Here is an 8,093-nt window from a genome sequence, read left to right on the forward strand (position 1 = left end):
TTTATAATTATGATAAGTGTCTCATATATAATAAATATTAGACATGAATTGAGTTTGAATTTCATGTCCAATATTTTATATGAGTAAGATTTAATATGCAGGTTAACTTATTGTCAAATGTGCAATTGATATGGAGATGGTAAAAAGTCTCTCTCTATATATATATATATATATATATCAATTTTAGTAGGCACAAAATAGAAATAAGTTCTCCTGAAAATATACTGCAGTAAGAGTGACTGTTTCGATATCAACCAAGTTAGTTACAGTGTATATATATATATATATATATAAATATATATATATATATATATTAAGCAAGTATGTTCAGATAATAGTTAGTATGCATACAACCTCACCCGGTAAAAGATGGTAACGATCTTGGAAAAGTAGCTCCAAACCGACAGGCAATTCTGAACAGCGTGAGTAGCGTGGTGAGATGCGCCAATCAGCTGAGTGGCTCACAGGTGACGTCACAGGAATGGACAAGGAATCAGCTGAAGGTGAAATCGGCAGCACAAACTCCAAGATGCAGGAGGTTAGCAAAAGTGTTGATTGTATAGTCCCAAGACAAATACAATATAAAAGGTTAAGCAGTCACAAAGTGAATCAGTAAATCCAGAGGAAGTAACAATTATGATATTATAGGAATTTCCAATAGCCCTAAGAGGAAATATGTTAACACCTCTTAAAGGGCCAGATGTTACATTACCCCAAAGATATCAGCTCTTTTACCTGTAAAAAAATACAAACACATAATAAAACCTTAGCTACCCATTGCCCTGAAAAGGGCATTTCTATGGGCATTGCCCTTAAAAGGGCATTTAGCTCTTTTACTGCCCAGACCCTAAACTAAAAAAGAAAATCCACCCAATAAACCATTAAATAAACCTAACACTAACCCCCTGACGATCCACTTACAGTTTTTGAAGTCCCGCTTGAAGGATCTTCATCCAGCCGTGAAGTCATCATCCATGTGGCAAGAAGTCTTCATCCAGGCGGCCTCTTCTATCTTTATCCAGCCGGGAAAGTCCTCATCCAGGCGGCAAGAAGTCTTCATCCAGGCGGCCTCTTCGATCTTTATCCAGCCGGCGCAGTGTGTGTCCATCCTGAAGACATTCGGCGCGGAGCATCCTCTTCATACGGTCGCCACTGTACACTGAATCTTCAATGCAAGGGACGCGATTCAAGATGGCGTCCCTTGCATTCCTATTGGCTGAAAATTTTGAATTAGCCAATAGGAATTAGGGCTGCTAAAATCCTATTTACAGTTCAAATCAGCCAATAGGATTTACGCAGCTCTCATTCTATTGGCTAATTTGAATTAGTGGGTTTCTTGGGTGGGTTTTACTGTTGGGGTGGTGTTTGTATTTTTTTACAGGTAAAAGAGCTGATATCTTTGGGGCAATGCCCCACAAAAAGCCCTTTTAAGAGCCATTGGTATTTTATTCTAGATTAGGTTTTTTATTTTGGGGTGAGTTTTTTTTATGGGTATTAGAATAGGAATAATTTTTTTATTTTTGATAATTTGTTTGCTATTTTGTGTAATGTATATTTTTAGGGGGTGTTTGGTTTTTTGGAGTAAAAGAGCTTTTTATCTCAGGGCAATGCCCTACAAAAGGCCCTTTTAAGGGCCCCCCAAAAGGCCTTTTTTAGGGCCCTTGGTAGTTTTGGGGGTGGGGGTTTGTATAGTGTTAGGGGGTGTTTGTATTTTTTTGGGGCGTAAAAGAGCTGTTTATCTCAGAGCAATGCCCTACAAAAGGCCCTTTTAAGGGAACCTCAAAAGGCCATTTTAAGGGCCCTTGATAGTTTATTTTAGAGTAGTTTTTTTTATTTTGGGGTGTTTTTGTAATGGTAGGTTTTAGTGCAAGTCAGGTTAGGTTTTATTTGACAGGTAAGTTTGTATTTATTGTAACTAGGTAGTTAGTAAATAGTTAATAACTATTTACTAACTAGTCTACTTAGTTAAAATAAATACAAACTTGCCTGTGAAATAAAAATAAAAGCTAAGCTAGATACAATATAACTATTAGTTATATTGTAGCTAGCTTAGGTTTTATTTCACAGGTAAGTATTTCGTTTTAACTAGGTATTAGGGGTTTAGGTTTAGGGGTTAATATATTTTAATTTAACTTGTTGCGATGTGGGGGGCTGGTGGTTTAGGCGCTAATAAATGTAGTCTAGTGGCAGCGGTATTGGAGCGACACATTAGGGGTTAATAATTTTGTTTAGGGAGCAGCAGATTAGGGGTTTATAACTGTAGGCAGGCGTCACCGATGTCGGGGGCAGCAGATTAGGGGTGTTTAGACTTAGGGTTTAAGTCTAAACACTTTAGGGTTTATGTTAGGGTGTTTAGGGTTAAGCAGTATTTTTATTTCCCCATAGACATCAATGGGGCTGCGTTACGGAACTTTTGTTTCCGCGATCGCAGGTGTTAGACTTTTTTTTTGCTGGCTCTCCCGATTGATGTCTATGGAGAAAGCGTGCAGGAGCACGTCAAACACATTGCTTGTTTTGGGAGCGGTATGGAGCTTAAAATCTCCATATCACCCGCACAAGCATTTTTTTTTAAACTTGTAATAGCAGCGCTATAGGGAATTGAATAACAACACTTTTATGTCAAAACTCGTAATCTAGGTGAATGTGTACTAAATTGTTTAAACATAGCTCATTCACCTTTTTTATTTGAAATAGCTCATTTTGCCTATTGTATCCACACCGATACTGAAAATGTATGAATTTAAAGGGATACTGAAACCAAATTTTTTCTTTCGTGATTCAGATAGAGCATGCAACTTTCTAATTTACTCCTATTATCAATTTTTCTTCGTTCTCTATCTGAATAATGAAAGAACAAATTGGGGTTTCATGCCCCTTTAACAGATAATTATTCTATATTTATGAATTACATTTCTAAGAGAACAAATGTGATATCTAGCCAATATATTATCCAGAGACCTTAGTCTTTCAACTAGTTATTTAAAAGGACAGTCTACACCAGAATTATATTATATTATTTATATACTTTTTACCTCTGTGATTACCTTGTATCTAAGCCTCTGCAGACTGCCCCCTTATTTCAGTTCTTTTGACAGACTTACATTTAGCCAATCAGTGCTGACTCCTAGGTAACTCCACGGGCGTGAGCACACTGTTATCTATATGGCACACATGAACTAATGCCCTCTAGTTGTGAAACATGTCAAAATGCATTCAGATAAGAGGTTGCCTTCAAGGGCTAAGAAATAAGCATATGAGCCTCCTAGGTTTAGCTTTCAACTAAGAATACAAAGAGAACAAAGAAAAATTGATGATAAAAGTAAATTGGAAAGTTGTTTAAAATTACATTCTCTATCTGAATCATGAAAGTTTATTTTTGACTTGACTGTCGCTTTAAAGTCTTCCTCAGAAGATATACCTGCACAAGGACCTTCAAAAATGAAACAGCAGTCCAACTCAACTAGAGCTCAGAAAGGAACACAAATAAATAATTAAACAAAAACATAAATAATGAAATAAATATGAATATGGTCACACACCATTGAATCCTGACTTTGTACAGCGACACATAGCCATAGAACAGGATTATTTATTTCCAGACTGCTGGACCTCAAGAGAAAATGGAGCATGTAAGTACTACAAGTAGTGAATCAATAGCCATGGTATTCAATAGCCATCGTGTTGTTGTTTTTTTCTCTCCAGTACTAATGCAAGAGGGTTATAATGTAACCTAGCAATGCTAACGGTCTTTATTTTACTTGCTGCATTTATTTGTGTAGAGTCTTTGCAAATGTGCATTGTGTGACATGATAATGATGTGGCAGGGTTTTAATCATGGCAAAAATATGTGAAAATAATACTTTGTTTTATTTCACAGCTTTAATAAAAATTAAGGGTCTAGTATTATCATTTTATTAAAAAAAATAAATAAAATAATGCATAACATTTCAGCAAAAGCTACCAATAGTGCAGTTATGAAAAGTGACTGAGTGTCCTGGAATGTAATACTGCATACGTGGGCGGATAAAAAGGTCAAGTTATTTTTATTCAATGTAAAAGATAAGTAAATACATAATTACACCATTTATATTACTTTGATAGCATTGTATTACTGTTTATGTGCTGATAAGGCTAAAGTTAGCTCTGTAGATAATAAACAAGACTTTTGCTTAATTGCCTTTTTTTTCTATTTCTCTTGTTTCTTTTGTAAACTTCTGATTTGTTGTCTATAACTTGAGGTGCATTTAGGTTAATGCAGCCTTAGGCTCATTCTGTTGTGCTGTTACCTGTCGACCTTACATATTTACTAAACTCTGCTCCTTGTATTCTCTCTAATTGTTTCCTCCATAGTTATCTGCATGCCTACTACTGGCACCAAAAATGAGCCAGACAAAGTAAAGATGGGATACATTTACACTTGGTCCAGGTCTTGTAAACCATTGGTTAAAGGGACATTCAAGGTTTTAGCTAAAAAGATTCTTATGTAGTAGTATTATCAAATAAATCTGTCAATGCTATTCTAAATCCCCATTACTGATGTGCATTTTTTATTATTATTATTCAGAACCGAGGGGTCCAGGAAAACCCTAAGTGGGGATTTTGAGGTGTAAGTAAGGTCATGACTAAGAACCTATTGTAGGTTTGAAACTTTGTTTTGCTTAAAGAAATAAAGGTCTTTTTATTGATTATTTGGAGGCTGGAAAATTTTGAATTATTTCAGAATTCAACTAGTGAGCCTTTTGTGATTGGATGTCATATGCAGCCTAGATTGTGATGTCATTAGTGGGCTGAGCTTGGCATCCATTTTAAAGTGGCCAGAAACAATATTTATTTTTAAATAACCTTTTAACAATTCCTGCTTTATGATATAGAAAAGGTGCAGGAGGTTGTTTGCAGCTTAATCTAAGGTAAGACTATAAAATGCCCAGGGTGTAGACTGCCCCTTTAACAATGAAAATAGCCGATTGCAATTGCAATGCTCATCGACATTGATAATCATCTAACCATAAATTGTGATCAACGCCTAAGTTATTATAGCCTGAAAAGTCTGTTCTTATCTGGACTCCCCTGTTGAGACCATCTAAGAATAGTTATTCATGACTTAAAACAATCTTAGAAAGTTTAATGTCCCTTTAAATGAACATTATACTAACAATGTTTATTTTTCATGCATATGAAAAACCATCATTTACACATGTAAAAAATACAAATATTTTTTTGAGTGGAAAAGGTTTAAGTAAAAAAATGTAACTGTTAATTTGAAACAAATACCTGTGTTGATTTTATACTTCCTACGAAAAAGCATCACAGACACATGTAACATATATATATATATATATATATATATTTGTACTTTAATACCCCTTTAAGAGATTACTATCACACTATTTCAGTGAATTCCCTACACATTTACAATTTTGTTGTTTATCTGTATAATCTGTTATCCAGTGTTCCAGATACCATCATACACAGACAATTGGCTCTTCCAAAACTAACAAGGGAGGTTTGACCTCAGTATCAAAATAAACAAGAACACATTTGATGGCTAAGATTAGATATGCAAATTTTTCTCTCAAAGTGACCTGACCTGGCCTTTCCCAGTTAGCTGAGAAATACTACCCATTGTCATGATAAACATACAAACACAAACAGTATTCTGGGTTAAAAGTGTTCACAAACTTCTCATCTTTTATAGACCATTCCCTCAAGGTCTCTCTCTGGTTCCATGTCTGGATTTACTCATTAGTTCAAAGACCACCTGAACTTCTGATTTGATCTTAAAGAAGACACAGCTCACTGAATACAACAGTTCCTCATGTCACTATTTTTTTTCTTGTGTGCTGCTAGACTAATTTAATGTTTTCTTTTTTTTATTGCAAATTAATGATAATTATATTTGAATAATTATTATAATTAGACATTTGTTTATTTCAATGGTTACTAGTTAGAAATATGTTTTTTTTTAAATAGGTTTCTGGGGTTTGTTTTTGTTATTTTATAGGGCTGGCTGTTCCAGACCATTACAATAACAGTGCAAAGAGTCTCACATAACCTTTAGGATTTTCAAATTATAGGCTGTTGCATTTCATTAGAAGACCTGGTTATCCTGCAGGTTTCCTGGGGCTTTGCATTGTGTTAAATGCAAATTGAAAAATATTTTCTGGGGCAGCTAGAGCTGGCTTTCCATTTTAAGAGGTTGCTAGGAGACATGTGCACTAGGGTGGCCACGTGTCCCGTATTGCCCGGGACAGTCCCGCAATTTAAAGGCCTGTCCTGGGTCCCGGGTACCATCATTCCAGGACAATGCAGTGTCCCGGAATGAAACAAACTGACAGCAGTGTCGTCAGACACAGCTACGGATTGATGACTGCGGCCGCAAGCAGCTTGTTGTCGGCTTCCCGCAGTGCAGCAGATGGATCGTTATAATCCCAGACAGGGCTAGGGGGCCAGAGTACTCCAGAGTCCAGAGAGGCGCCGCTGTTCTGGTAAGAGGCCGAACTTTGTAAAAGAGCGAACTATGTCACTTCCTGTGATGTTTAATCAGCTGTTGCACACATTTTGGACCTTATGCGCATGCGTGCCAGTGTCATCACATACCTGGCAGCATACGTCACTGCTAAAATATTTATTGCTGTGAAATTCAGGAACCCTTTATAGAGCGCATGCATGTAATTTTGTATTACAAATGGTGCGCTCATGGAAATCTGTTTATTAGGCTCCTAGGCAATATTCGAAACCCCGTCCCCCACTGCAAGTACGTCTCCCATTGCTACTACTATTGTAAAGCTGAGTCTCCGTGCATGAGAAACAGCCCCCCCCCCCCCAGCCACTCGGCTATAGCCACTGCTTCTGATGATCCAATGCAGCTTTTCACAGGCTCCGTTCAATTTCATTATCTTATGAAAGATTATGAAAGATAATGACATTGAACGGAGCCTGTGCATTGGATCATCAGAAGCAGTGGCTATATCCGAGTGGCAGGGGGGGGGGGGGGCTGTTTCTCATGCACGGAGACTCAGCTTTACAGTAGTAGTAGTAGTAATGGGAGACGTACTTGCAGTGGGGGCGGAGTTCCGAATATTGCCGAGGAGCCTAATAAACAGATATCCATGAGCGCACCATTTGTGATACAAAATCACACGCATGCGCTCTATAAAGGGTTCCTGAATTTCACAGCAATAAATATTTTAACAGTGACGTATGCGGCCAGGTATGTGATGACGCTGGCACGCATGCCCATTAGGTCCAAAATGTGTGAAACAGTTGATGAAAGTCACAGGAAGTGACATGGTTCGCTCTTTTAAAAAGTTCGCCCTCTTACCAGAACACTGCCAGTTATGAGGGAGGGAAGCGGGGATATGACGTATCATGTCATAGACATTCCCTGCCCCCTCTGGAGTCAGACGTGACTTACTATCGTGCATTTATATAGTAATAATAGTACATACCTATGCAGTGGGGCTGGGCACTCTGAGAAATTGTGTAGCTGCTGGCTACTGGTAATTTGCACAATCAATATCATTCATATTTCATAGAATCATAAGATTATATAGCTGATCACACCACTTGTGGCTGAATTTCTGAAAGAGGGGTTGAACTTTACAATGACTTACTATATACTTACTGGTTATTTTTTTATATATTGTGTGCTAGTGTATGTGCCCAGTGCATCTAATTATATGTGTGAGATATATATCGCTTGCCATATGCTTACTGGTTATTATTTATATCTTGTGTGCTAGTGTATGTGCCCAGTGCATCTGATTATATATGTGAGACATATATAACTTGCCATGTGCTTACTGGTTATTATTTATATCTTGTGTGCTAGTGTATGCGCCCAGTGCATCTGATTTATATATGTGAGGCATATATAACTTGCCATGTGCTTACTGGTTATTATTTATATCTTGTGTGCTAGTGTATGTGCCCAGTGCATCTGATTATATATGTAAGGCATATATAACTTGCCATATGCTTACTGGTTATTATTTATATCTTGTGTGCTAGTGTATGCGCCCAGTGCATCTGATTATATATGTAAGGCATATATAACTTGCCATATGCTTACTGGTTATTATTTATATCTTGTG

Source organism: Bombina bombina, chromosome 1 (assembly GCF_027579735.1).
Source record: "Bombina bombina isolate aBomBom1 chromosome 1, aBomBom1.pri, whole genome shotgun sequence".
NCBI classification, from domain to species: Eukaryota; Metazoa; Chordata; class Amphibia; order Anura; family Bombinatoridae; genus Bombina; species Bombina bombina.